General features: G+C 38.0%; 1 long non-coding RNA gene across 1 annotated transcript in view; it reads left to right on the forward strand.

Annotated features, from left to right (window-relative positions):
- Positions 1–24,919, forward strand: part of LOC119699439 — a 92,939-nt gene that overhangs the window by 26,387 nt on the left and 41,633 nt on the right. The window lies entirely within an intron of this gene.

Here is a 24,919-nt window from a genome sequence, read left to right on the forward strand (position 1 = left end):
TTTACTGCAGAGTTCCATACCTTAGTGATTTCTCATGGGCAGCTCCTCACAGTACTGACACCTTCTTTTTCACAGCACAACCAACAAACTCCTCTTCCTAATTTCCAGTTCCCTTCTTAGTTCACAGTTCTTAACCAGCCAAGCAACTATCTTATAGCACTCCTCTTCTCATTGGTTACAGCTGTGGCCTGGTAAAGTCAGGCCTGATCCTAATCTTTGATAATTGATACAGCTGCAACTCCTCAGGGGTGAGATTACCTTCTGCACTATCTTTACTTTCTTGCATTCTATCCCTCCACAATGTAGCATTTTTCACTCTGTACATGATTTTATTTCTAGGCATCCATTGGATAATATGGGTATATTATTAATCAAATATTTATTTTAATATTTTTACAAACATTATATATGATGCTTTTTCTCTTCCATAATTTGGCTGAAACCTAGAAATAAAATAAACAAACAAATTTAAAAAATGACTTAGACAACATGTTAATTAGCTACAGCCCTTATCCGAACTGTAAAAAATGCAGTAACTGTAATCTTTTGTTAGTAAAGGCATTTAGTGCAACCTGAAGGGAAAAATAATAGTACACACCATTATATTCCTTGGGACTTCATGTATGGAAATGTAGAAAAAATGTTTAGATGTATGACATGAATTGCACTAATTCCAAGCATGTTTCTTAACGGGTTCAGTTCCATTGGTGGATTTCCAAAGATAAGCCCTCTGCTTTACTTCTCCATTTTTAGTTGGTTTGTGCAAGAAGAAGTTTGCTCAAATGATAACTCTGCTACTAGATATGTTTTCCTTTCCCTGAATATGTGATGCAGCAGGAGTAGAATTCAAGATTTTTGAAATGAAGCTGATATGAAAGTAATTTCATCCTGAGAGAAACAGGAGAAGTACAAAGAATGAAAATGGTGAAGAAGGAAATAAGGGAAATAACTTGCTAGCAATGTTGTGTTTTCCTACAGTGGGGGAGAGATCAGCTGACCAACTGGCTTAGAGCACTGCTATCCTGTGATTATCCAAGGTACCAGACATGCTTATTGTACCATCATCTGCCTAACGATGTTCCATCTGCTAAATCCTAGTCTGTGTACTCCTGGAATGTTTAGTGCAACATCAAATAAAACTGAGCAGCTGCTTAACAGCTCCAAACCATCCTAAATTGCAATTCGAAGTGGATTGAGATGGACGGGATTGCTGACTGTAAGATTAGAAGAGTCATTGATACAGCAGCATTCTAAAAACTTGTTTCCCTATTATTCAAGGAAAAAAAATTATCCAGGAAGGGTGAGAAATACACAAAGGAAACCCCTGTAATGTACTTGAAGCCTTGATATTTTATCTGAATAGTGTAAGAGACATGAAATCTCACTGAGACTGCGGGTCAGGTAGATCTTCACTGAAGAGAGCAGCAGTAGCAGGCACTGGGTAAGGGTATGTGGGGTACTGAAGCCTCTGCAAACAGCCATCATAGAAGAGAGGCTTTCACAAGCTGTCCTTAGGTATTTGTGTTATTGTTTGTTGCTGGATATAAGGGGTTTTTTGCAGCTGTCTTGTTAATGCCATGGTTGATGTTAGCTCTGTGAGAGCCAGAATTATTGCCTGAGGTGCTTTTAGTCTGTATGCTCTGTGACCTTCACACTGTGAGCTTCATCCTCGCCAATGCCAACCTTTTTCAGGGAAATTACAATGTTTCTATTTGTCATTGTTTCAACATTTTCAGTCACTTAAGAGGAAGAGGGCAAAGAGCAGAATGGTTGAGGCTGTTGCTTGGGCACAAATAGCTGTTGTCTGGATGCTGATAAGTCTTCTAAGGGCAGATTTGCTTACTGCAGAAGAGTAAACCCTGGGATTTTCACAATTTTTATTCATTAGCAAAAAACCAACCAAACAAACAACCCCAAAACCAAACCAAAACAAAAACCAAACCAAAACCAAAAACCATCCCAAAAACAAAACAAAAAACCCCCCCAAGACATACATCAGTTAAGCTATTCCAGAAATCATGCAAAGGCTAAGTTTGAGAGACATCAGGTGAATAATATTGCTATTCTTTAAATATCCAGTCTGGATAAGTCAGCAAAAAAAGCCCAAAACCTTTTGACCTTAACTGAAAAATAGTGCTGAGAACACCACCACCACTTACCAACTCTTTTGTGTTCCAGATAACAAGGCAAGAGGAAAAAGAGGAAACCAAATTTGAGCAAGTGTGACCACACCATCAGTATTGTGCTTGAGGAGCCTTGGACATATGTGAGTTTAGGATTTTTTCCACTCACATCTTCGAAGGATGGAAATCTGTTTGTGACTATGGAGCCTAAAAAAGATCTCTATTGTTTGGGGGTCTACATGCAAGGGAGCTGTCTGTGCTCCCACTGTAGGCAATGGAGATCTTGCATTCAAGACAGTTGCCCTGTTAGAGGTGCTGTGTACTTTTTGAGTTATCCTAGAGTTTCCAAAACAGTCACATAGTAGATATGATGGAAGAACTAGGGAAGACCAGAGTCCTTCTGCAAAGCTGACTGAAGGCTGCGGGGGGTGGGGGGGGGGGGTAACCTGGGTCTTCTGAAATGGCACTTTGTGTGTCTTTGTTTAAGCAACTAGCCTCAGTCTTAGTTGTGAGCTTTAGAGAAACATGAATTTCTTGCTAAACTCCATTAACTTTATTCATATGTGCAACCCTGGAGTGGGTATTTTGGATATCACAATGTAACTCAAAGAGTACTAGAGGTCCACATTTAGGCATCTGACCTAAGCCCTCCATCTTTATGAATGGTAATGGGAGCTTGAACACGAAGATGAATTTTAGTGTCCTATTCTTGAAAAAATGCCATCCAAGGTGCCCAGCCATTTCCACTTAATAAGCTTTAGTCATTAGGAACGAGATGTTTTTCTATAAAAGAAGAGAAAAGTGCAAAAGCCCTGATTCAGTAATCTCAGTTTTCCAGGAAAAATATCAAGCAAATAAAATCCTAGACTAAAGCACGTAGTTTGGCACTGGTTATCTAATTTGATTCACTTTTAAAAGTGATATTGCTGCCCTGGTCAAGGCCTCTTTTTAGAAAGTTCTAGTACTGAGAAAATAACCTCCATATATATCCTGTGTACACACCATAACTGTACTCTACAGCCTTTACTGAGATGTGGATAAATATCCCATCCCACAATTACATTAGGAAAGGGAATTTCTACAGAGTAGTTTGGCAGTAGCTGCTTTGCCTGTCTGTATGTCAAAGTGTTTGGCAGTACCTCACAGAACAAATATGGAATTTTGGGTTTATGATTAACCCTTTTCCTTCAGCCAAGCTTTTCAAGCTACTTAATCAATCATATTTTTCTGCCTGTCTTCTCTGAGAATTTGTCTTTCTCCATAATTTTTCTTCAGTGATAAATGCCTGAAATGTATGGTGGGAAACTTGAAGGGAAAAAATTTTAAGAAATGAGCAAGTCTGATTCTCTGCTCATTGCCAGGTTGCCTTGACATTATTTTATGTTCTGGTGATTATGGGAATCCATATGATTTTACATCCATCTTGAACTTGAAATAGCAAAAAAATAGGTGGTTCCTTTGTTCCCATCCACAGGATGTTTATTTAATTCTAACACAGAGCAAGTCAGATGTTTGTGGTGTTTGTGGTATTTGTGTTTTCAAAGGCCCTCAAGTGACATGGTGGTACTTCTTGCTGTCTCTACATGAAAGTTACCAGTTTTGCCTGCTGAAGGACCTTTTGAGGAGACACAGTATTTCATAACATGGAGGTAGCAGGCAGCCACATACACAATTGCATGTCAAAGAGCTGTACAAGTCTAAAAAGGAAGAGCAAAATATAAAATTTATGGCCCTATTGATTATTTTACTCTTCAGTGTATTTCTTCATTACCTCTTAATGTTTCAAAATATTTAGCAACTTTGTCTGTGACCCGGAATTTGATCTTTCATCTTAGGCAGTTTTAGCCAACAGCTCATCAGCTTGAAGGATTGGGCTTGCTGAAAAGGATGCTTTTGAAATTTTTTTGGAGAGCACTAAGACCCAAGTTATTTTTTTCATTTAGCTCTGGTGCTGAAGCAATCTGCTGAAAGTTATGTGTACAAAATGTCCAGAGATAATAGGTGCCTTGCTAGATCAGGTGACATTTTTATGGTAGACTGCTCTAGTCTGCCATAAAAAGAAAGTGCTCCAGTAATAACAAAGGAAGTGTGTCATTACTGTTGTGACTGTTCCACTACTTGAACAGAAAGGGTCACTATGCTGTTCCCCAAGGCTGTAGAATATCCAAAATATTTTGAGATGTTTTTTTCTGCTCCAGTATACAGCTGGAAGAGAGAAAGGTGACAAGGTTCCAGGTCTGCTCCTTCTTTCTTACTCACTGCTGGAGTAAATATAATGACAAAAAATTCTGCACATATGACTGGCAGAAATCTAAAAGACTTTTTGCTAAGGAGACTGAGTTGTACAAGGGAAATAGCTGTTTCAGAAACCTCTCAACTTTTGTAATTCATGTTTTAGGACAATGGAGTACACAATGTAGCCATCTGTAACATAGCCTATATAATATAGGAGGGTATAAAGCAATGTAGTTTTTGTAAGCCTAGGATGTTATACTCTTTATGATAGGAAATAGAAAAAACCTCACATATAAGAGTAACTCAGATGCCTCACACAAGGCTGTAGCAGTTCACTGTCATCAAGCAATATTGCCTGTATTACTTTATGTAAATAAACATATATTACCCTCGTTACTTCTGTAGGTAGGCAACTTTAGCAACTGGCATTCTGTTGGGATTTGAATAATTTTTGATGATTAAAGGAAAATTTTTATGAAGACATATAATTCCATACTCTCTTCAGTTTGTCTTTATCTTCACTACACAGTGACCATCTGAGAGTGCTGTATTCCAAGCAAGCAATTCTGTGTTTACACAGAAGCTTTCTTTCACGTTAACATTTAATTTTCTTCCCCTTCACCAAGCCTCAGGCAAGGCTCTCTTGTCTCCTTTTTTTGCCACAATAGTGCACACCATAATGAAGTATAGCTATTCATGGGACACAATATAGTAATCAGTAGTAAATGACACCCTTTAAAATTACCATCCTTAATCACAATACCTAAAACAATGTGATAATTGCTGTCATGGGAACATAGGGAAAAATAGACTAGTCATTAAACAAATACTGTAATCATTAATAACAAGTGGCATGTGAAATAACAATTTTCTACTAATCACTAGAGCTGTAGTGCAAACTGAAGATTCTCTTCCATAAAGAACAGATGCTTACAGCTGGAAAGGCATAAACTTGCAAATATTTTGCCCATTGTCAGGTTTTTATGCTGTGTTTTGTACAACTATACATTTCCCCATTTATGTATATGGGTTTCTATATGTAGCAGTTATCCAACTGCACCTGAATTTCTCCTTTGCCCTTTTGACCTCAAGTAAGCCTTTTAAACTCAAATTTTGAGGGAAAAAAACATACATTCAGTCACTTGCATTGCCAAACTTTCCAATTTAGAAAAACAAAACTCACATAGGGAAATGGTATCATATTGGAAACAAAAGGTGCTAGGGCCACCTTTTTCACATTGCTCACTCATTGTTTAGACTAACAGGAGGAGAGCATTGGACAGAGAAGAAAAGGAAAAAAAAAAGCTTTACCAGCAAATTTGGCATGAGCTTAAAAAGGTTTCCTTTGATGGATAAGGCCAAGCTAAAAAGAAACCTGGGAGCATTAGTGCCTTTTTATTTCATGTTAGAGATGCCCAACAGTAGTATCACAAAGCTGAATATCTGAAGTCTTGTTATGAGTGCAGGTAGGGAAAGAATGAGGCAGACCTGGGCAGCTGTGTGCATCTTCCAGCTGTCCGCAGGTGTAGTTTGGAGTCTGAAATCCCACAATTACCAGAAAATGATCCTTCCTGCCATGGGTAGTGGGGAAACTTGTCCTGTCAGTCTAGCTGGCTACAGCTTCCTTTCTGAAGTAAGGAAATCTGGTTCTTCATTCATATTAGAGAACAAGCTTACATATCTCTCATGAGGACCACTGCTGTGATTTAGATTCTGTGACTTTTAATTCTACATAGACCATGAGTCTAAGCATCACTTTGTGCCTCAAAAAATAGAAAATAGGCTTCAAATCTATGCTTTGTGTTTGTTTTCTCAATGAGAAAGAAGGTTTATACCAGAAAAGTAGTCAGCAAAAGTCTGATTTATACATTGCCAGTGTATTCTTTGAAGAAAAGTAATAGAACCCCTGAAGTTCAGTTAAACTGGGAAATAAGCATTTTTATTTTTGGGAGCCTATCATTGGCGTGTTTAAAGGCCTGAGGCTGGACCCTTCTCACCAAAAACTGTTCAAAGGCAGTGAGCTTGTGTAAGACTATGGGAAAAAGGGTTACAAGGTCAGAAGTGTTGTAATTCAGCTCACTGTTTGCAGCTTGGTTATTATCTTCAAATGTGCAAAGGAGCAAAATGGACTTTCTGCATTTTTTTTTTCAATCCAAGGGTAGGCAAGAAAGCAGGGAAGAATTTTGACCCCTTATTTGTCTCTACATCTCTTTGTATTTTTCTGACAAGTCTTGCTTCCTTGGAAAGCAATCCAGTTACAAACCAAGCTAACATTTTCCTTCTTGTGTCTGCTCCAACATGCATGGGCAGGCAAGGTGTGTCTCCCCCAGCTGCCTGCCCAGTCCCAGCTGTAGGGTCAGGCTGTGGAAGCTGACATGTCTCTGCCCAGCAGGACCAGTGCCTCTGCAGATTCCTGACATGCTCTCACCCATTCCATGACTGAGAGAAAGATGAAGGAGGCAGTGATAACATTTTTTTTGTGCGTTTCTCAAGTTCTTTCCAGCAGGTGATGCTCACTCATCAAAAGTATCCCTAGCACTGACTAGCACTGAGTCAATTCATTTCTCCAAAATACTTTGGAGACAGATGCCAGCAGCTTGTTGGGAACTTACCCAGGTGGGCAGGCATGGGCAGGAAATGACCAAGGGAAGGTTTGTGACTCGTGTGAATATTTCTGTTACTTTCACAAGTTAGTTATGACCCTGAGTGGAATGAAGCAGTGATAGAGGGTCACTTTTGAAGGGAAAATGCTTTCCTCTCATTCTTCCTCATTAATTGACTTCATCAGGAAAAGTAGATTTTTGCTCAAGTATGCCAAAAATTAACTCCTGGGTTTTTTTCCATTTTTCTCTGTTAAAAACAAACAAAGAAAAAACTCTCAAAAGACAAAAAAAACCCCACCCAAACACATACAAGATACTTACTAAGGTGTTATGCAAATGACATGTTACATTATGTGTGTCCAAGTAATCTTTCATGAACTATAAACAAGTCCTCATTTGCTTTTAGTTATTTCTAGTTCTCCTTTTTAGTGGTGATTTCCAAGTTACAGCAAGCCAGATAGCTACCTCTAATCTTTATGGCAATGGCTTTTAAAATATTCAAAATGAGTAATTTATTTTTAATGATCTGTAGCTCTGAAAGAGTTTAGGCCATGTGCTTTATACTCTACAGAAAAATTCTCTTTGGTCCCCAAGGAAAACTTGCATTTTTTTAGCCTAAGCCAATTTTGATAACGGAGATGTTTATTAAAATGAGAGAATTACAGTGAAGCAGACAGAGCAGAGCAACTAGTGTTAAAAGCAGTGACTGAAAAGGTCCCTGGGGACATTTTAAAACAGAATACATTGAGGCTGATTTTTAATTGATTTGAAACATCTCTGATCATTTTTACCTAGGAAGGATTGGTATGAAACATTCTGAAACAAGAATTTCCTTCATCATTTACATAAATGGGAACTTAGCACACTGTGTTCATATATAGGTGAAGTACTCAAAATGAAAGCTGTTTGAGAACGAATAGGAACCATTGTCAGGTGCATCTGCCTTACAGAAACTCTTCTTATAAAAGAAGTTGCACCCCATGATGTCTTTGAGAAAGATTTTGCAAAAACAATTTTTGAAGGCTCAATAAGATGCAAGTAACATCACACAGGAAAGGCATTTATTGATTATTGAGCCCCTGAGTAGAGGCCTGTTTAGCTTGTCTCCAAAAGAAGTGCCAATCCTTCCTTCAGTTTTACAGTCTATGTTGCTTATATAACATTTCTCTTACCCACTGAGACAAATCACTGGACTTTATCCTTGATACCTCTGCTTAGTTTCAGTGAAGTACACACACTGCCATATATGCTTATGCTTTGTGAGCCAGATAAATATTTCTTTCTTTCTATTATTATTATTATTATTATTATTATTATTATTATTATTATTATTATTATTATTATTATTAATATAATATTAATATTAATATTATTATTATTATTTCTTCCACTATCTTTCACAGTGTTTCAGTGCTTGAACACCATTCTGCTCTCTCTTAGCTGCATGGTTGCAGCTCTTGTGCCTTATAATGGTTTCAGGAGCAGAGGTGCTCTCTGGCTGGGGACTGGTACACAGAACTGCTCTGCTCCTGTCTTTGCAGAAGGATTGTATTTGCTGATGCTGAAAATGTCTTCACTAAATGCAGCCTAAGACTTTTTCAATATTCTAATCATTAATTAGGTAATTTGAGTTGGTTGTGTGATGAGAGGTCACATTTAATTTGATGTACTTAATTTGGTACATTACTGATTCTATATAATTTTTCCAGCTGCTACAACTTCATATTAAAAGATCAAGTTTGATACTGCTTGCCATTTATTCAAACCTCAGAAGGTGTTGCTGTGTTGCTAAATTCACTGTCCTTCTGCAGAAGATGAATTTAATTCCATGCAGTAATTTGTGGTAAGCTTCCCTTCTTTCTTTAACCTGGAAGACATTTTTAAAACAAAGAACCTGCAATTCCTCTCATTTTGGAATATAAGCACTGTTTCTTTCTTCTTCTGAAGAAACAGTCAGGCTGAGAAACTCTTTAGTATCTGTGGCACAATAACAGTGAACTCAGGGAAGCTGTGTCTCCTTTTTTTCCTTCACAGTAGACTTCTGTGCTGGTGCAAATGGCCAAGATCACCCAGCCCAGGCGCAGGGCTGACAGAATAGGATTACAAAGGCAGCTCTCTGACCATTCCAAACAATTCAGACTGGCAGTGCAAAAGTTCTGTAGGATACATGCAGATTATATGTATATATATTTTTTAAAATTATTATTATTTTTTCTTTTCATTCTATTCCTCTCCCGCATTGATTTCACTGACTCTAGCAGTTTTGTTACATACATCCTGTACACCATGAATAGAAATGCTGTGTTGTGAGATTCTATTTTCTTGAAGTTATAAGAAGTAAATCATGCTTATTTCTTATAGAGAATAAAACAAGGCTTGGGATATTTAGACAAATTCGAAGTGAAGAAGTTACAGTATCTCACCACCTGTTTGGCTTTTCAAAATCTTTTCATTTCAACATTCACAGAGATAGCAATACTCTCCATACTATTCAAGAACTGAATAAAGAATTAAGTGCCAGCAGTGCAAAACATATTTACATAAGCATTATAAAAAATAAGCTTTTATTTTTATTTTACTGTTGAGATGACAGTAATAATAAATGTGAAAAACAAGTGGGAAGTGACTCATAAAATCTCCATGTAAATTTTATTTATGGAGATGTTAATATTTTCACTAAATAGATGGAAGAAAATCACAGTAAAAATTCCAAACATAATTAAAATGCTCAACAATTTCAAGACAAAGCACTTTTCTTTAGGGGAAAAGAAACTTTCTGTGAAATTCTTATGTCAGAGGACTGGTAGCCTGCAATTTTAAATTTTAAAAAAATCTTCTCAAATTTCCTTTTTATTTTTTTTTTCTGTTGAAGACAGAATTTCACTTTCAGAAGAATTTGATACATACTAAAAATAATTTTAAATTACTTCCAGTTTTTTTTATAGTTTATGGCTCTTTTTTTCTGACTAAAACAAATGTGTGATTGTATTCCCCTAACTGCTACATCTCTCCAATGTATCTAAACTATTATTTTCAATTTCATTGTTTATAGATGCATACATTTCCAATTTAAAATAAAAGTTTGCATTTCAGCTGCTCTCTGAGGGCAACTGCAAAATGCTGTAGGACAGCAAATGATCCTAAATTAGCTAGTTGGAACAGTTTAAGTTCATAAACTATAGTTTTTCCTTGGCTGAAACACACAGAAAAATCTTTTAATTATTAGAATGGAAAACATGCAGCTGTGGTCTTTTGGGTGCAAGAAATCTATTTATTTTCTTTTAGAGGGAAAATGAAATTATCATCTGGATTTGTGTCATTTACACCTAGAGGGAACAGAGGAAACATGAATAGCCCATCAAAACTGTCAAAATGTGAATGACATTAGTTACAATTGAGAACCAGAAGCAGATGAATTTTACCAACAGTGAGACCTAGAATGGGATATGTAAAGACAACATAATCATGCACTGAGAGAGAGCTGGCATAAATGGGCAGGCATCCCTCTTCACTGTATGAGAGACAGAGTCTTTCCTCTTTTCAGAGGGTGTTCCTGTGTCCACTGCTGCCCTTCTCAGCTTTGCCTGCTGTCATTTTGCCCATCTGCATCATCACATTTACTGGTCTGTAATTCGTGGATTCCTTCTGAGCCCACTCTTTAAAAATTGTCAAATGTGGCACATTCCATCCTTTCAGCACTGAGGTTAACTGAAATGATACACCATGCACAGCAATTAGTTTAGCAATCATATATTTTAATTTCCTCAGACTTTGGGTAAAAAAAAACCCCAGATGTCAGCACAGCTGCAAGCCATTTTCCCTCTATTGCTGTCAATCTACCTTTTTCTAAGCACTGGTCATCTATCACCCCATCATGATTTTGGTAGACCACTGGCAATTGCATTTCGTTTTCCTTTTTCCAGATTCAAAATAGATCCATCAGCCAAACTGTGGAACACGTAACTTACTTTCAGCTTTCCCTGTTCAGATGCTACTTTTTCTTTCATAAGTCTCACTGATTCCTCTGTTTAAACATACTGATGTTGAAGAACAGGGGAATGGAATCCTTTCCATAGTGGTCTTTTTTGATAGTTGTAATACATATATTGTAAAAGACAACATAAAACTAAATGCCCTGGCAGCATTTTTCCCATTTAACTACTGCTTCTTAATATTCTTCTAACCAGCTTCCTCAGCCTTATCTAGCTCTAGTTTCTGAAGTTAATGCTCCCATGGTGGATGTTTTTGTTGTAGCTGTTCTTTCCAGGACACTACCTATGGATACCTTCAGCTTTGTCACTGCAAGCAGGTTTTGGAAGGGTTTGATCTCTCATGTCTTGTCAGTACATTTGCACAAATATGTGATGTTGCCAAGAGCAGGGGACCAACAGCATGAACTTCTCTGTGATGAAGGAGACAGGTGGAGCCTAGAACTAACTAAATATTCTTCCAGATTGCTTTAGACATGCAGAAAAAATATACTACATGACAGTAGCATAATGGGACCCTTGCTGGTCATATGTCAGTGTCCCACAGTTGCATATGAAAAATTTGCTTTTTTACAGAGCTATCTGTTGCAACACACAGATGCTGCAGTTGCATTTTACATCAGGATGTTGATATTTATCAAACAAAATAAAAGACTACCTAATTCTATCATAATAATTAATCACTGAATAGTTATATAAATTTAAAAGCTTATCATGCCAAAACAGACATTGTCCTAAATGGCACAGTTGCTAAGAAATTGCAAAATTTAGCACATATTATTTACACAGCCAAAGAGGATTTAGGTGGTAAAAAATCCTCTTTTATCAGTGAATAAAAAAATCACAGAAGTGATTTTAACATGAACCAGAGGTACTTCAGAATCTCTATAGCAGACACCTAAGGCTGTGTGATGTGAGGATGCTGCAGGCCAGCTGACACAGCTGGGAAGCTAGGAAGTTAATGAGAGAGAAATTTAACGGGTTTAATCTTCAACAGTGCTTACAGGTGAAAATATGTGTAATTTTCTATTTCACTCTCTGCAGATAATTCTAAGAATATCATAATGCTGCGCATGATAGCAGCCGTATATGAGATTTTAAGTTGTGTTAGAACTAATATGAAAATTCCATTAGTTTCAAAATTTACATTGGGGACTTTCCTTTGACTGAGAAGAATTGCAGAAAACAGTAAGTCTTCATGGCAGCTTTTATTTCATAAAAGTGACTTCAAATTGCATTTTCCAAGGAAACTGTATAATCCTCACCTTAAAAACCTGAGCAATCCTTTTTGAGAAAAAAAAAGTGAGGAGACAACTCAGTCCATAAGTGATGGCTTTGAGGATGCAGGCTAGACCTCTACAGAGGACAATACTCCAGGCTTTTGATCATAGATTTTGTCATTCCTATTCTGTTGATACTTCCCTGATACGACATAAGAAAGCAAAAACACAAGTGCAGTTCATCTATTTTATGTTGTCTCTGCAGAAAGAGAGATATTCCTGCTTCAGTTCTCTGGGATATTTCCACCTGAGTTGAAGAACTGGGCCCCTCTGTTCAATAGCTAAGACTAAATTAAGAGAGAGCTGCCTCTTGTTTAATTACCTCTGCAAGTAAGAATGTGCTTTATTGCCATCCACCTGGTCTGACTGAATACCAAGCCAGTGCTCTCAGACATTTGGAAAAATGTATCAATTTTTGTCCTTTCTAGTTATTTTCTTTCTGCAGAATTCGCTATACCTGCTGAGGACATAGGACACAAACGAGTGAACATCAGGAGGGTAGCTATTTTTTTTGAGAAGGAAGGATAAAATTATTAGGAAAAAAATCTTTTCATCTGAGTCTTCTAGGCCAGTTTTTCAGATCTAGAAGATTTAGAAATATTGTGTGCTAAACAAAATTTTTCACTAAGACTTCCCAAGGTTTTAGAGTGAGAATATTTCAGTTATTTTGTAGTTAATTAGGAGTGATATTAATGCTCATGGCGATAAAATGTGATTAAATAATTTTGAAGTCAGGTACTCAGTTAAAATATGCAGGATGTGAAGAATGAAAAATGCTATTTGCTAGGCAGGATTAAAGAAATAACTAAATTTGTGGCAATGACTCCCAAGGGCTTGAGATGTGTCTAACCTATTTATAACCTTTTCTTCTCCTCTTAAAAAGCAAATCTTTACTGGAAAAACAATGCAATGAAATTCAGCCTGATATGGAGAGGTTAGTTTCAGGGACTCTTGTCCCTGCTAGCAAGTGACTCAGATGATAAATTGCCAGTACAAATCATCAGACTGATGCCTGGCAAGAACTGAAGCTAACCTTGTTCGGTACTTTTTAATTAAAAGGAAAAAATAATTTTTTTTATTTCTAAGGAAGAGTGTTGCAGAAAAAATCAGGCAGAGAGCCTCAGGAAAGGAAGAAAATGGTCTAAAAGACTCCTTTGCTTCTCAGCCAAAACCAAGTCCTAATGGTAATGATGCTGGGAATGGCAGAGAAGAGAAGAAAATGACCCTGATTGTTGTAACACAAGCTTCCAAGTAGCTTGCACATAGCATTCCCCAGATTTTTGTGCACTTGTTGCAAAAATGACGAGGATCAATTCCACTGCCTCCTATTATACTAGGGTGAGGGGCCCAGTCTGATCAAACTTAAGAAATATTTTTAATTTAAAGATCTGAATTGAATTCAGACTAGTAAGTGCATGAACTTCTTGGGCACAAGCCAAGGGTTTCAATCCAGCAAAATGGAATCTATATCAAAGGAAACCGGAAGCTTTCCAGAGCTACAGGGACATCCTTTAGTCTGTTGAAACAGAAATGTTTTGTAAATATCTCAGCTTTGAGAAACTCTGGTGGTGACACAGCCAAAGACCTCTGCCAGATTTTCCGAGGTCTGCTCTGCTGAGTGAGCCTTCAAGGTCTACAGCAGCACATCTTCCTGCACAGAAGCACAAACCTGAAGATACTAGGGACTCCAGAAAATAAAAGTTTAAAAAAAATTATTTTCTCTGAAGGTATGGAAAATTTTGCAGTCAGGTTGCACTTTTGGCAATATCTTTTGCTTGTTAAGTGGGATAAAATTTCTGAGTTCCCAAATCAGTATTCACATATACAGAAAGTCCTGCCCTAGTCAATAAAAACCTAGCTGAAGAGCATTAACTGGGCAAAATAGTTGCAAAGAGGGTCCTGACTCTGTTGCTAATAAATAAAAGTCCTAAATGGTTACCAGAAGGATATGGTCTTACCAGGGTTCTGAAGGTGAAACTGAAAAAAAGAAAGAATAAACTGTCTAGATGTAATTCAGGCGAGTCTCTTGAGACAGCAAACCAGCAAATATTCAGTAAGGTTAAATTTCCAGTGACATTCATATTCCAGTGCTTCCCTGTTTATGCAGGCTGTCTAACCTTCTGCAGTACATAACCCATCACATACCAGGACAAACCATCAATGTGTGAAGCTACATCAGCCTGTCAGGCTCTTTTCACATAAAAATAAAAATGCAAATGCAATCCTTTAGTAGTGCTTCAGCCAATCTCTTCAGTTCTGGGTGAGGTGGGTGCTTATTTTTGCTGCTGTTTTTTTCTTTTTTTTCTATTGCTGCTGTTGTGAGCAGAGATGAGCATAAATAGCTATGATGAATGTTGACTGATCAAGGGAATGGGTTGAGTATGCTTTTGCTTTCTCTGATTAGGCTGAGTTGACTCATTTTTTCGTGAGTTTATTATTAGAAGGTGTGATTAGATTAGAATCTAGTTAGAATAATTAGTTTCATTTTTATCAACTTATTTCAATGAATTACTTTGTTTTATTGTATTATTTAAGCATATATACAGAAAAATAGTATTTCTCTCTAACTTTGTTAAGTATATTACTTGATTTTTTTTCCTGAAAGATCTCAAAATATCATTAATGTTAAATTTCTATATTTTTCTTTTCTTCTGTCCATTTTCCAGTAAGTCCTTTCACTCAGTCGGTGCTTAAAAGGAGTGAGAATTTTGCCTCAAATGTGTGCATTAAGAAAGCCTTTCATCTCTAATATGATTTATTTAAAATATATAATTAATTCTCAAAGAGGACTTTCAACCTTTCTTTGTCACTGTTCTTCTTAAAATATTGTGAAGATCAATCTTGCATCCTTTCAAAGTCAGAATTTGAAAGTCATAGGAAAGATATTAGTATGGTTTTAAAGTAAAAGATCATATTCACACCAAATTGGTAATTCATCCTATAATGAACTCAAGCTTTTGTCAAAACCAAAATGGGAGATATTTCTAAATGAGGAATATATATCTAGACTAAATGCTGGCATTCAGGGTGGGGAGGGTTGACTGAAAGAAGAAATATTGACCTTCAGGACAGCTTGCTCCTGCTAGCAAGGAGACTATATCTGAAAGCAGAAGCCAGGAGACATCAGAGAGACCTTTGGGTGATGTCAGGAGAGTGCTCTCACCAGCCCTGAGAAGACTCTGACTTGACCATGAAGTTTGTACCATGATGCTCAGAGATTCATAGCTTCTCTCCTCTTTAAGGATCTTCAAAGCTACAAAGGGTTCCCTTTTAGAGACCCTGTGTGGCAAGTAATGTAACAGCAGAGGCTGGCAACTCCTGTCAGCTTTCACCATTTAATAATATCCAAATGAGAATCAGTGATGGAGACCAGAGAATAAAGATCATGAAGAAATAAATTTAAAATGATTAGATAAAAATTCCTGTAGTACCAGAGTTATACACTCACAGTCACCCCTGTGAGTGTATTGAAGAATCAAATTGTACCTTTCTACGTACAGCTATGCAAATGTGCCACTTACCCCTCTTCCTCTGAAGGGTTTCAGGAGCTTCACCCAATCTACACTGGCTGTTGGAGGAAATTCTTTGGGAATGAGCCCATACAGTCTCCTCTTCACAGTTCTTTCTACTCTTGTTTCCAGCAGCCCTGTTGTTTCATGGTGTTTCCAGGCTTGGTCACTTGTGCTCATTTCTGTGTAACCCCACTCAGGTTTCACGAGGATGAAATGCAGCATCTTGCTGGGGCTTAATGTCAGGTACCCTAAAATCTCTGTGAGGAGATTGGAGTCTGAGGCTTCTCATAACCTCCATAACTTCCATAACCTCCTAACTAAATGGCTTATGCGGTCCCTGCCTAGTCTGAGAGGGAGAGGGATCCTCTTGTCCAGGCAAGGCACCTGACTGGAATATCCTGTGGCACATTTTTTATCTTTTCAAAGGAAGGCACAGTACAAAGAAGACAGGGGGTGCTGATACAGCAGAACCCCTCCCCCAGTTTGTGTCCAATGAAATTAATGTTCAGAAGGGCAGAAGTGCACCCAGACCAAAAATTTAAAATTATTTGTAGAGCGTCCAGGAGAGATTCCTATTGTGAGTGGTTGATGTAGGAGTGGAACAAATGTCTGTGACAGAGGTATATCTTTGTAGAAAATAAGATACTGCCTCATGACCAAAGAGTCCAAATGTCACACCACAGAACTGGTCTCTTTCATGTCCTTGGCCATGGACGTTGTATGTGACATCTATGGCATAAGTGGTTTCTGGTGAGGTACCCCACAATTTTTCAAGTGCCCTAAGGGGCATTTCTGAGAGCAGATCAAGTGAACATGCTGACAGCTGACTTCAGTGTGAGTACATTTCATACCAAGAAAGAATGGAAAAAACAAAAAAAAAAAGAGAAAAATTTAAGTGCTCTGGAAAATTAAGGCTGGGCTTGCAAACTGAAAGGGCACTTCCAATAATTTGGGGAGTTTAAAATCCATGTCTCTGCATTTCAGTTACTTGGCTACGGAATGGGGTGACTCACACTGCCTAATTTCACAAGAGAAACTCATCCATATTTATAAAGCACTTCAGACAGTTCCATGTGGAAAGCCCTGATGATGAAGTTTGCCAGTCTCCTCTAATGTAGGCCCAAACAGAGAAAGATAACTTGCTGTTCATGTAAGATACTCTGCTAGGTGCAGACACACAGGTCTGTGAAGGAGATACGATGGGTCCTTCCCTGCTGATGACATACACGGCTGTCAGTGTGATGCAATGTGATAACAGTTCTGGTTTTTTCTCACAGTTTTCAATCTGGAAAATTGTGTCCAAGAAATGCATTGTTAATGGGGTTTTAATATTCCAAAAAGAAATATTTGCGAACTATGTAGAATTAAATTTTCTGATACAAGTAGATAAAATAATTTGAATCTGTCATGGATTAAAATTAAATAGAATTAGTGTTAATTTCTTTATGGCTCCTTTACCTAACTGTAGAATAAATGTGATGCCTACTCTCACAAACATAGTATTTATCTATGATTGTGATACATTTTAAACAGCCTGTTTAAACTGCAAAAGGCGTCCATACCAAAATTAATAATTTCTCTAGTCAGTCTAGACTTAACTGATGTATGGAGAATAAGACCAGAGGCTATACTATGAATAGCAATGATATGTACAGACTAACTCCTTGCTCATTGAATGAGACAGGAAACAATAAAATATGGTAATTTAATTAAAGTTACATCACAGTGCAAATGCACAAGGGAAGAAGAGTCCTTCATAGTCTAGCTTAATTTCTAAACTTCCCCCTTCTGGTTTTGCAAGCTGAATACTCTTCTAACATTTATGGGGACTTTCATTGTGGGTTTTTTTTTTTTTTTTTTGGTTGTTGTCTTGGGTTTTTTTTTCTCTTTTTTTTCATGTCATTACTGCTTGTTGGGCCCAAGTTTATGTTTTGCGCTTGTCTGATGGTCCCCAACAGCAATGCCTGTTGCTTGCAGTTCCATTTATTTACCATCTAAAGTGGTGAATCCAGAGAAAGAGGAGCTGCCCACAGCATCCCAACTTTTCCTGGGCTTGAGAAATGTGGTAAACAGTCCTGTAGATAATTCAACCAAGGGAAATACAAGATAGTTAATATGGCTGTACTCAACATTGCAGCAACAGAACTGGAGCACTCCCACTTGCGGGAATATATCTTACCTGACAGTAGGTGTCTTTTTTGAATAGACTATCAACAAAAGCCAGTGATTATGCTCTCCAGTGCCATTTAGTCTTGACTACACTAGTGAATTGATGGGCATGATTACTCACTGTAAAAAAGCAAGCAAAGAAAAAAACCCAAAACTCTAAAAAAACCAAACTCCAAAAACAAGAGCTAGATCACAATGATAGTTGATGATAGAAAGGATTACTGTGTGTGCCTCTGTGTCTTTTCATCAGATCAGAAATTTATCCAAACCACAGAAATAAAATAATCAGGCCTTATTTGAATTAGTGTTTTCACTAACGTTTACACTTATAAATACGAAATCCTTGAGGCTAGAATTAATCTTTCCTGCTTTGAAGAAATTCAGCTATTTCTGTGGCTGACTATGTCTATGCTTAAGCATATCCAGTGGCTGAATGGGAACATGAAATATAGCCCAGTTTATTTGGGGAAAGGTAAGAAATGGAACAGTGTGGAAGAACTCAAACCTTGGAAACTAGAAATAATGTAGCAAGATGACAGTGGTCAAAGAAAAAGGGGAAGAGCAGTAAAGAGAACAGCCATCTCCTCTCTTGTTACTTGGAGACTGCTCGGAGGTGTTGCCTTCAGAAACAGCAGACAAGGCAGGCGAACAACTGAGCAGACCATACCTCAGAGGTTTTCCTCCATTTTGTAAACAAGCTACCAAACAGCTCTTGTCAGAGGCTCCAGAGTGACCCACCATAGTGGTGGGGTGGCAGAAACAAGCTGAGCTGTGCTCCTCTCTGCTGGCATGACCCCTGTGTGAGCGTGAGGAACCATGTCAGACTGCGGGCGTGTCATCGTCACCGTGCTGACAGCAGAGCAGCAGCTGCTGGGCTTTCTTCTCCAAAGGATACAGCCCTCCTCTACTGCCTTTTCTTTACCTCCTACTGAAGTGGCCACTCCTGGGGCATCCCTTGGGCATTAGCTTTTGTTCACAGCAGTAGTACCTTTGTAGATCAGGGGTCTAAGGTCAAAGAGGTTTGCTGGGGAGCTTCATCTCTGAGCTTTTCCGTGACATATTTATTTGTGTTAAAAGGCTATTTCTGTAAGAGGCAGCATTTATTGCTGTTGAGATATTTGACAAATTATAGATCCCACTGGACCCTGTCTCCTTGCCATCTGATTTAAATAAAAAATGAGACTTTTTAAAAACTTAAGATGAAGAATTTCTGTTTAGTTGCAGAGGGTTCATGGTATATTATAACTTTGATCACTGGTTAATCACCTGTCACTTTAAATGCTTGTGAAAGTAAAAAAAAAAGAAGTAAAAAGAAAGGTCTGCTTGTGACCCAATTGGATTTATCCACTTATCCATAGGTATTAAAAATAATTAATTATTTTCACCACCTAAATATGTCAAAGCTTACGTTACCTTTGGAACAAAAATTGACACTTTTAAAATCCTAATAGGTCTTGTGATCTTATCTACCTGATAAGACTTGAGGTAAGATTACCAGTACTAATCTCGTAGAACATTGATATTCTCAAATACTGTAAGGGGATGGAGAAAAAGGAAAATTCAAGAGTATTTGAATATCTCTCAGAAAGCAAGGCTCCCTATGAGTAGCCCAGAACTCTCTGCCTTGGCAACCTGTCAAATACAGAATCCAAATGCAAGTTTTGCTCCTACCCCTCAGTGGGACATGCTCTAGCAACCCAGGGAATCAGGCTATAACAGAGGAATAGAAATGTGGTTTAGCATGACTGCCACAGCCTCCTCATAGCTCCTAGCTACCTCACGGACTCAGGGTCTGCTGAAAAGAAATGGTTCTTTTCAGGAAACTTGCTCATTTTAGCAATTTTGTCTAAGTCATGACAAATTGATTCCACACTGTGTTTTCTGGTGAGACCACCCAGAGGCGTCTATTTGTTTCTTGTCAGACGTTTGCAGGGAGCTGAGGGACTGCTGCAGCAGCAAAGGATGTCTCTTTTGGCCAGGTCTCGGTTATTGGAAACTGCCTCATCCCAGGTGTCAGCTTTTTGTCTTCATTTTGGTTTTACTTGAAATCTAATCCCTGTTCATTTTCAGACTGTGGCTTATCACATCAAAGCCAAGTGAGAGTGAAGAGCTGTTCGAATAATTTTTTACAGTAATCATTCATAGGCACAAAACTGCTGTTGAATTCCCCAAGCATAGGAATTCTGACAGTAGTCCTATCAGACTTACACTGGTTCCTAGGTCTGATAAGCAACTGATTATGTTATTTCTAACTTCCCTCTGTTTAGGCATCCTACTGTAAGCAGACTGCAATCCTGCTGGCAGGAATTGTGACTGTCTTGACCTCATTTCTCACTTTGTCGTGCTGTTCATCTGTACCAACATCCTGCAAGATTGAAGACAGCTGGGATGTTATTTCAATATTTAATCTTGAGATTTTGGGAAACTCTAGCCCACCTCTAGCCAAAATGAGTCCTGACAGGCCCTTCAAACATCCCAGTCTGCTTTTAGTGGGGGGAAGAAATCTACTAATGAAGAACATTGGTAAACTGTGAATTTTCCAGAATGTCTCTTTCCTTACATGTATTCCACAGTCTACAGGCAGATCCAAGCCTGATCTGGTGTTGAAAGGAATGTCTACAAATGGGCTCCTTTGTACTGAAAGATTTATAATTTTTTTCTGGAAAATAACTGTTCTTCAGATTAGTGCAGTTTTTATCTGTTAGCATTTGGTTGGGTTTTTTTTTTTTTTTTAATGTAACATGAAGGGAAGAAGTTACCGTGAGAAATCTCCATTAATGCCACTTTCAAAACAACTTCAGAAATTGTAATTTTTAAAAACCTGTGTTACTTTTAGGTTCATCCTGCACAATAATCTGAAATGAAATCTGAAGTCCATTTACATCACTACCTTAACCTAGCAATTCACTGTTTACTGCTGAATGCCTTAGAATTAATCTTTTTTTCCATTCCCATTTGCAAACCTTTGTACCCCAGTACCAAGAGCACGTGCCAGGATGTTACTGCCCAAAGGGAGCTGTGGAGTTCTGCTGGGAGGGCTGCAGTGCTTGCAGCTGAAATGGGTACAGCAAGTCTTTATCAAGGCACAAACTCAGGCTGCTCTGTGCTAGGTTAGGTTCTAGAGAACAGCTTTGCATGGGAGCAGAGAGAAGTGAGAAGTGTGGCACTTTTCTTTCTTTCAGGTTCTGTCCCTGGCTTTTAAGAAAACTTCTCTGTGATAGGTGTTTTCCTTTTTTAAGATTTGAGTTTATGTATACTGGCCCAACAATTTATGTATATTGGCCCAATTTATGTATATTTGGCACTTGCAAGGAGGGCAAGTGGATGAAGCACATACCTTAGTGAAGAGATAATTTCCAGGAGCAAAAGTTTTGATAGCAACTAAAAACATGTATGTGATTACAGTAACAATGGAACTACTGCAAGCATGAAAAGTGGCAGGCACAGTCTTCTGAAATCATAGGTTGTTAGCAAGTAAATACAGAATTGTTACATTACTGAACAAAGTGTTAAGGAAGTAATACATGAACTGGTACTTAGATTACAGTACTGTATATGTGTGGGACACAGGGGTTCAATTCTGATTTCAGTCCCTGAATTTTGGGCTTTAACTGTGTAACCAAGAAATTCAAACTCTTCAGTTGCAACATCCCTCCCCTAGCATCAGCTAGTACCATGTAATGTCAGTAACTGACTGAAATGCTTGGTTACAGGTTGATAATCCTATCCAAGCCTGTGGAAGGATAGAAATTCATGTGTTATTTGCATTATAGCATGCATATATATATATATATATGCATGCTATAATATTCTTTTTCTCTGAAATAATTCTCCTTATCAAAAAATTTCCTATGTGTCCCAGTTTCTTCAGGATGACTTTTGGCAGAGTTTTACCCACATGTGTCTCTGTCAGTGACATTATCCAGCTCTATGCACACATCAGGTCACGCTTCCAACCTTGCTTAAGCACACAAGTTATTAGAGCATTTCTTATTATATAAAATAATTCACCTGAAAAGAGAACTTGGTTTCACAAGTGCTACTAAAAGGTCCAATGCTTTCAGAGCATATATTGTAATGTTCAGTGCAACAGTGTCCCACAGAGCTTCCCCTTTCACTGGCTTTTAGCTTGGCTTTCCATTCTTATTTGATTTTATGGCAATAGTTTGCTTCATGTTGCTTCATAGTGTATAGGCTGTGCTAATGGGACAGCTTCTATGGATTTTGACCTCCTGTACTGAAAACAGTAGAAAGCAAAAGCAGAGGGCATGAGCAGTCATGGAAACAAAATTCAGCAATTCTGTATTTAGTTGCACCAGACACCTAGTAGTTCTGTAAAGTCATCTTTGTGAAAGGTGAATAATTACTTCCCCTAGCTGATTCATTGTTATTTTGCAGTTAATACCTTTTAATTCTCTTTCTCTCTTTTGTAATATGCAAAGCTTATTTTCTTACCTTATGAACTGTGATTACAGACTAATTGGCAAATTTTAGATACATTTTAGATGACTAATAATTTTCATATTCCATTTCAGAGCTTTCTAATTGACATTCACATTTTCATTTTCACCTGCACAACCATAACTTCTTTCTACAGATGTGCTGTTGATCTCCCAGTAATTCAATGTGGCTTTGAAAAAAAAATTATTTTTATATGAGCAAAGTTGTGTTGTGTCAAAAATACTTAGAATCATAGAATCACAGAATATTCTGAGCTAGAAGGTTCAGGATCATAGAAGTCCCGCTCCTGACCCCGTACAGGGTAGCCCCAAGAGCAAGTGCCGGGGAACATTGTCCAAACTCTCCTTGAGCTCTGTCAGGCTGGTGCTGTGACCTGGGGAGTCTGTTCCAGTGCCCAGCCACCCTCTGGGTGAAGAACCTTTTCCTGATATCTAACTTAACCTTCCCTGATACAACTTCAGCCCATTGCCCCAGGTCCTGCCATTGGTCACCAAAGGGAAGAAATCTGTACCTGCCCCGGCTCTTCCCCTCCCCAGGAAGTTGCAGACTTTGATGACGTCTCCCCTCAGCCTCCTCCAGGCTGAACAGACTAAGTGTCCTCAGCAGCTTCTTGCATGAAACTCCACCCCTTCCACACCTCCTCCCCTTCCCCATTTTCACTGACCTCCTTTGGACACTCTCTAATGGCTTTATATCTTTCTTACATTGCGGTGCCCGCAATGTTGCAGAGCAGAGTGGGACAATCACCTCCCTTGACTGGCTTAAACAATTCTAGTATTTATGTGTGTATCTATCTATGAAACTGAGAAATTCATGAAGTGCTGAAATGACATTTGATTGGGTATTTTGATACAATGATTTTCTCAAGAAGAAACTTATAGCCTGAGATGCATGTATATATCACAGTAGGTTGGGATTATGTGCATAAAACCTGTTATATGTAAAATGTTTGCAAAATTATCCAGCTAATCCAAGTCAAAGATATTCAAATATAAAACTTCCATTGAAAAGACGTTGGTCTAACATTCTTATGTTCAGAACATTCCTAATGCCTAATGGCAATTAGAAGAGTGGACTTCAGTACTCCCAGTAATTAATCTTTAGTTGAAAATCCTTCTCCTGGAAGTTAATTGCATGTCTTGCCTCAAGTCCCAAATGAGCAGAGTTGTGTGAGAATGTGGTAACTTCTATCCCAGGCTGCAAACTGCCGAGCATGCCAGGAGGCAAGGCACGTAATTGATGTATCTGCAGTCTGGGAGACTGGCAGGGTTAGCTCACATAAAAGCAAGATTTTTTTTGCATGTTGTTCGGAAACTGCTATACTGAAAATATTACAGGAATTTGCTTTCATGTAATGGTGGTTAATGGAGACAGCAAGCCATACTCTGCATAGATAAATTTCCACTCTTAGGGCTGGTCATTATTTGCTCCATTTAGTATATAACTGTCTTTTATGAAAATTATTTCCCAATTTCAATTTAATGCTATGATCCAGAATAAAACAACTGAACCTGATTTCTTTTTTCTCTGTGTCCTGTCATTGCATGAGAAGGAGCAATGTGAAACTATGTTTACAGAATATGGTAAAGCTTTGAGAAGTTTTCTACCACAACAGAACATTCATCCACCCCTCTATTCTGAAGCCACTGAGCCACAAAATGTTAATCCCTGAAAAAGCTTGGTGTTGACAGCATGTTACGATGAGAGACTTCAGTGTATCCCTTTGAGATTTCATCATTGATTTTGAGGCTCTGTGGAATTTACTTCTGTGCAGATGGGATGTTGGAGGATTTTGGGGGGAAAAAAGGAAACAAGGAAAATTTGCAGAGAGGCACTAGATAATAAACTCTTTAGAGTTTAATAAACTCTTTAGATAAGAAAAGCCTTATTCTTATCTGTCTTTTTTTTCCTGCTTATTATCAATTTGCCTAAAGGAAAGATACTTTCTCTCTACAAATCCTGTTTCATTACTTCAATAGCAAGCAGTATGAAATCCTCGCATAGTTGTACCAGTGCTTTTCGTCTGCTTTTTGTCTTAAATCTCATACTGATAAAATTTTCTTGTAGCCCTGAAGAGTGAAAGATTTTTCTTATCAAGGAGAAGCAGTTTATACTCCTGTGTACAAAAGGGTATACTTATTTGGATGGAATGGTAAGATGGTTTTGATGCCACTTCTCCTGCTGGGGTAACAGCCATTTCTCCTGCTGGGGAAAAAGCCTTTTCTCCTGCTGGGGACACCTATGCAATGGGAGGAATAGTTCAGTTCTGACCAGCTTCATGGCAGCATTTTTCTTTTGCTCAGACAACACTGGTCCTTTCATTAAACTTTTCGTATCCTGGTTTCCTTTGTGGGTTTTGTTAAAAAATGGTTTCAGGTAGCACCAACAGACATCAACTTTTCATGTAAATCATGCATAACACTTGATTGCTTCTCTGAGCTTTATTGTAAGACTAACAAAACCACTGCAAACCCCTGTAAAAACGCTACTTTCAGTGACTTATACTAGATTATTTTACATAACCTTTAGGCACAAGTTTGCTTTTTA

The sequence above is a fragment of the Motacilla alba genome, chromosome 3 (genome assembly GCF_015832195.1).
Source record: "Motacilla alba alba isolate MOTALB_02 chromosome 3, Motacilla_alba_V1.0_pri, whole genome shotgun sequence".
NCBI classification, from domain to species: domain Eukaryota; kingdom Metazoa; phylum Chordata; class Aves; order Passeriformes; family Motacillidae; genus Motacilla; species Motacilla alba.